The sequence below is a fragment of the Podarcis bocagei genome, assembly GCF_964188305.1.
Source record: "Podarcis bocagei genome assembly, chromosome: 5".
Lineage (NCBI taxonomy): Eukaryota > Metazoa > Chordata > Lepidosauria > Squamata > Lacertidae > Podarcis > Podarcis bocagei.
The window spans coordinates 102,508,690-102,514,973 of record NC_138129.1 but is presented as its reverse complement, the minus strand read 5'-3'; the positions used below and the strand labels follow the sequence as shown (position 1 = coordinate 102,514,973).

Here is a 6,284-nt window from a genome sequence, read left to right as displayed (position 1 = left end):
GGCGGGTGTGGGGGATTCCCTGGTACTGAATGGGGTAACTGTGCCCCTGAAGGACCAGGTGCGCAGCCTGGGAGTCATTTTGGACTCACAGCTGTCCATGGAGGCATAGGTTAATTCTATGTCCAGGGCAGTTGTCTACCAGCTCCACCTGGTACGCAGGCTAAGACCCTACCTGCCTGCGGACTGTCTTGCCAGAGTGGTGCATGCTCTAGTTATCTCCCGCTTGGACTACTGCAATGCGCTCTACGTGGGGCTACCTTTGAAGGTGACCCGGAAACTGCAATTAATCCAGAATGCGGCAGCTAGACTGGTTACTGGGGGTGGCCGCAGGGACCACATAACACCGGTTCTGAGAGATCTGCATTGGCTCCCAGTACGTTTCCGAGCACAATTCAAAGTGTTGGTGCTGACCTTTAAAACCCTAAACGGCCTCGGTCCTGTATACCTGAAGGAGCGTCTCCACCCCCATCACTCAGCCCGGACACAGAGATCCAGTGCCGAGGGCCTTCTGGCGGTTCCCTCATTGCGAGAAGTAAGGTTACAGGGAACCAGGCAGAGGGCCTTCTCGGTAGTGGCACCTGCCCTGTGGAACGCCCTCCCAGCAGATGTCAAAGCAATAAACAGCTATTTTACTTTTAAAAGACAACTGAAGGCAGCCCTCTTTAGGGAAGTTTTTAATGTCTGATGCTGTACTGTTTTTAATATTCAGTTGGAAGCCGCCCAGAGTGGCTGGGGAAACCCAGCCAGATGAGCGGGGTATAAATAATAAATTGTTGTTGTTGTTGCTGCTGTTGTTGTTGTTGCTGTTCAAGCTAGCAGTTGGCTGCACAAATTTACCTAGACCTAAGCTAATATTGGAGGGCAATTGTTTACATGACTTGGATTAACATCTAAGGGATGGGAAGGAAAAGGGAGCCTACTCTGATTCCTAGCCATCTTGTGCATACAAGTATTGCAGAAAAAGCAGCCCTCCATTAAATGTAGCTCCCAGAAGCCAAAACAAGTGGGAGACATAGTCCCCCAACTATTTTTCAGTCCAACATGGAACACAACATTCAAGATGCTACTATTCTTTATTTATAATACTATCACTGGGCTTGTTCCTTTCTGGCAGTTTGACCAACTGTGTTAAACTGAAAGGTAACTGACATTCTTTTAGTGCACATTTATTACTAATGCAGGAAAAAAGAAAAAAATTCCTTCCTGTAGCACCTTAAAGACCAACTAAGTTAGTTCTTGGTATAAGCTTTCGTGTGCATGCACACTGCTTCAGATACACTGAAACAGAAGTTGCCAGATCCTTCTATATAGTGAGAAGGTGGGGAGGGGTATTACTCAGAAGGGTGGTGGGAATTGGAGATTGGCAGATAGCTGAGATGAGCCTGTTGACGACTCTTAACGACTGTAATAGGTCTTATAGGAAAAGGCAAGGGGTGAGAAGGTGAGAAATGGCTTAGTCCAGTGTTTCCCAACCACTGTTCCGCGGCACACTAGTGTGCCGCGAGATGTTGCCTGGTGTGCCGCGGGAAAAATTAAAAAATTCGAAAGATTTTTTTATTTTTTTTAAAGTCACATTTTCGATTGGGGCGCCGTCACTAGATGACCCCTGGGGTTCCCTCCCTCCCTCCCGCTCTGCGCCTCCCTCCTCCTCCTCCTCCTCCGGGGAGGCCCTTCCTGGCTCTCGGCCAAGGCTTGGCGGCTGCCACTCACTCACTCGCTCGCCCACCCGTCCCTCCATCCCTGCACCCAGCCTCTCCCCCTCCGTCCCCGGCGCAGGGGCTGCCGGGATCCGTAGTCCCCTCGCCCTTGGGCTCCGCGCCCGCGCGGGGTGCGCAAACTACGTTTCCCAGCGTGGCCTGGCGGGCCAGGCGTTTTGTTTGAAGCACTCTTCTCCCGGCCATGGAATGAGCGCAGCGGCGGCGGCCGGGCGGGCAGGGGCTCTTCCACGCAGACCCCGCGCAGCCTGCCTGCGCCCCCGCGGAGATCGGGCGGCAGGATGGAGCCCGGGGATCCCCGCGGAGGCGGAGCGGCGGAGGCAGAGGCTGCCCCCCAGGTAGGGCTGCGTCGGGGGTGTGTGTTATTTTTGCAATGCTGCATCCGCGCCGGAGGGGACGCATCGGACCGCGGGGAGACCCCTTGGCGGGCGTGCAAGGCAATGCATGCATGCAGGCGTTGCATGGAGTGCAGTGCAATGCAATGGCAACGCGGCGCCCTGCATGCATGCATGCAACTTCCACCGGCGCTCCGGACTTGGCAGGTGAGGGGGGTCCCCAGTGGGCGGCAGAGAGAGCCGGGAGGGCGAAGGGGAGCCGGAGGGGAGCAGCGCTGCTCCCCGAGCCGAGCCCGGGGGGAAACTTCGGCGTCGTTGCGCCGGGTGTTGGAAGCGGAGGCTGGCGGGGGCCCCTCACCTGCAAAACCTGGTCGCCTCTCATATATTTCGTGCATTGCATTCATCGCCCGCTTTCTCCTCCAAGGAGCTCCCGGGGGCGCGCGTGGTTCTCCCCGTGTTATCCTCGCAACAACAACCCTGCGAGGTGGGTCAGGCGAGTGGCCCAAGGGAGCACCCAGGGATTGTCCTGGCCAGGTGGGGTGATTTGAACCCTGCTCTCTGCCCGGTCTTCGTCCTCATTTAGCCCCCACATGTGTATGACTGTGCATGACTGAGGTTTTCCCCCCTCATCTTGGCTATGGTGTGAGTCTGTGCTGTTAATTAATGGGGTTCTGCCTTCGGAGAAGATGAGCCAGCCCTCAAGGAGGTGATTATGTAATTTGCTAGCAATTCATGTCCCTCCCGGCGTGACGCTGCGCGCTGACGTCGCGGGGCTGTAATGGTGGTGTGCCTCGAGATTTTTTTCATGAAACAAGTGTGCCTTTGCCCAAAAAAGGTTGGGAAACACTGGCTTAGTCATGTATAATGAGATAAGAATCCAATGTCTCTGTTCAGACCAGGTCTCTCCATTGTTTTAAGTTTGGTAATGAGTTGCAATTCAGCAGCTTCTCTTTCCAGTCTATTTCTGAAATTCCTTTGTAGTAAAACAGCTACTTTGAGATCTTGTATAGAATGTCCTGGGAGATTGAAGTGTTCTCCTACTGGTTTCTCTGTTTTGTGATTCTTGATGTCAGATTTATGTCCATTTATTCTTTGGCGTAAGGTTTGTCCTGTTTGTCCAATATAGAGAGCTGAAGGACACTGTTGGCATTTGATGGCATACACAATGTTAGACGATGAGCAATTAAATAGTCCCGAGATGGTATGTGTGATGTTGTTGGGGCCAGTAATGGTGTTGTTTAAGGTGCTACAGGAAGGAATTTTTTTATTTTGACTATGGCAGACCAACACGGCTACCTATCTGTAACAGGAAAAAAGAAAAATGCTTCCACCTTGTGGAGGGACACATTATAGCATCTGTTTAGTTCATTATGGGAGCCAATTCATTTTGTGCATTCTTAGCAGCAGAGGAATCTTTGGGCATTTTCCACATACATGTTTTCCACCTGATCTTTCTAAGGGTAACACCTATTTCCTCAAGGAGAAAGTCCTACCTACTAGTATGAAACAGACATACTAGACAGCAGGGCTTTTTTATAGGGAAAAACGGTGCAGGAACTCATCGCAAACAGACCTTTGTACTAGGAGTCCACATGCATCAGCTCTGCCAGTGCACAGAGCAGCCCTGCCTCTCTGGCTTGCACACACAAGCAGGAGGGACAGGGTGTTTTGCAGAGCAGATGCGCAGGGAGGCTGAAGAGCCTCATCAAAGCTCCACTGCACCTCTAGCTCACAAGAACACCCTCTCTGGAGTCCAGAGGATGTCCCCTTTGCACTCCAGGGAGGGTCTTCTTGTGAACCAGAGGTGCAGCGGGCAAGTTTATGCCGGAACAGCGTTCCAGAGAGTTCTGATTCCCAAAAAGCCTTGCTAGGCAGAAAGGTTAGCATCATCATTAGCGTCATTTTCCAGCCCTGCTTCTTGCTGACTCATGAATCATGCAGTGCATTCACCCAACCTGTAGTTATGGAACTTAGCTGAGAGTCCTGGAAGACCTGCTTCCTGCCTTGCAGGTCTTTTCCCACCTGGCCTGGTCTTGAACAGACTTTTGGCCTGGGGTGTTGCTTAGTGGCTGTGTGGTGCCTGGGGGTGGGATGTTGCTCTTGTTTCTGTTAATTTTTTGTATCTTTATTTTGTATCTTATCATTTATGTGGAAATTGTTCAATTTGGTTGTGTAATTTTTGATGTTTTGTTTATTGTTTATGACTACTTTTGGTATGTCTGTAGTTAGGTGTTTTTTTAATACAATAAACCCACAACTTATGTGGGAGTTACATTCCAGGGTCTTGCGCCTAAAGCCAAAATAGTGTATACCAAAAACACATTGGGTTCAATGGTGGGCTGCAATGTCAAAGTCATTTCCCCCCAAACCCCATCCCCTTTTTATTTTTTTGCCCCACATGTAAAGCTGAATGTGCACAAATACACGTAAGTTGTGGGCGTACTGTATGTTGTAAGCCACCTTGAATCATAGAATCATAGAATCATAGAATCATAGAATCATAGAGTTGGAAGAGACCACAAGGGCCATCGAGTCCAACCCCCTGCCAAGCAGGAAACCTTGAGCATGGTTTTAACTCTGGAAAGTGGCATACAAATAAAATGGCTTCCTTGATGCCACAATTTCTGTCCTTTCATTCCAGGATTTTTCAGATTCATTTCATGGCAGCTTTCCCCCTTAATGTGTTGTCTTTCTGCCATTGATTTCCATGTGAGCCAACCACGCGCCGTCCTTGGTTGCACAATGGCAGGCGGGAGCGCTCTCTGCTGCTGCGCTCTGTTCGTCCGCTCAACAGCTGATGGGAGGGAAGTTGTTTCTTGCGGCCGGCTGAGTTGCACAGCTTCCCTGCCCTTCCTTGTGAGATTGAGGGTGAGAAGGGAGGAAGAGGGTCTCCGCTGCCCCTTGTTCCCCTCTTACCCTTACAAGCAAAAGTGGGGGAGACAGAAAACAAGCATCTTACTTATGTGTGCGGGGCCCCGGAATGCAACCTCCATGTGAGTGAGGAGTCTCCTCTACTGAAAACAAATAATGTTGCTGCTTCTTTGACATTTTCAGCATACACACTATTTATCACTATTTCACTATCATCTGATAAGACATGGAACAGACTCTTCTACATACAGCAGATGGTGCTGAAACAGGCAAAATCTCTTAAAGCAGAGATGAATGAAATTAAAAATGAAATCATAAAGGCAATTTAAAAGGACACGGACATTTTGAATTAAAAAACAGGTGAACATTTGACATGGTTAGAAAGGGGCTGTTAATAAAATAGAAGCCTTTTATATGCAACTGTCTGGAGAAATGAAGCAATTAAATGATAAAGTGGAAATTCTGGGAAGTCAGACAGAGAGATAGAAAGATATTTGGATAATTTGGCATTATTAGAATTGAGAGACAAAGAGTTCTACCTATGATTTAGAACAATTCCTGAAGAGAAGGGTGAAGATATTAGGGTTAAAGTCATTAATTCCCTGGCATGCTTTTTGGAAAAGACTATGGATAAAATCATAGAATAGAATCATAGAATCAGAGTTGGAAGAGACCACAAGGGCCATCGAGTCCAACCCCCTGCCAAGCAGGAAACACCATCAGAGCACTCCTGACATATGGTTGTCAAGCCTCTGCTTAAAGACCTCCAAAGAAGGAGACTCCACCACACTCCTTGGCAGCAAATTCCACTGTCGAACAGCTCTTACTGTCAGGAAGTTCTTCCTAATGTTTAGGTGGAATCTTCTTTCTTGTAGTTTGGATCCATTGCTCCGTGTCCGCTTCTCTGGAGCAGCAGAAAACAACCTTTCTCCCTCCTCTATGTGACATCCTTTTACATATTTGCACATGGCTATCATATCACCCCTTAACCTCCTCTTCTCCAGGCTAAACATGCCCAGCTCCCTTAGCCGTTCCTCATAAGGCATCGTTTCCAGACCTTGGACCATTTTGGTTGCCCTCCTCTGGACACGTTCCAGTTTGAGGGTGTTCTTCTTGAATTGTGGTGCCCAGAACTGGACACAGTACTCCAGGTGAGGTCTGACCAGAGCAGAATACAGTGGCACTATTACTTCCCTTGATCTAGATGCTATACTCCTATTGATGCAGCCCAGAATTGCATTGGCTTTTTTAGCTGCCGTGTCACACTGTTGGCTCATGTCAAGTTTGTGGTCAACCAAGACTCCTAGATCCTTTTCACATGTACTGCTCTCAAGCCAGGTGTCACCCATCTTGTATTTGTGCC

At 49.2% G+C, this 6,284-nt stretch overlaps 1 long non-coding RNA gene across 1 annotated transcript; it reads right to left on the bottom strand.

Annotated features, from left to right (window-relative positions):
• Window positions 1–1,054: 1,054 nt before the first annotated feature.
• On the bottom strand, window positions 1,055–5,547 carry LOC308587342. Its single transcript, XR_014008321.1, has 3 exons — window positions 4,609–5,547; window positions 3,382–4,510; window positions 1,055–1,203 (listed from the first exon to the last, which is right to left on the bottom strand). It is a non-coding gene; the product is annotated as an uncharacterized lncRNA (long non-coding RNA).
• Window positions 5,548–6,284: the final 737 nt, after the last annotated feature.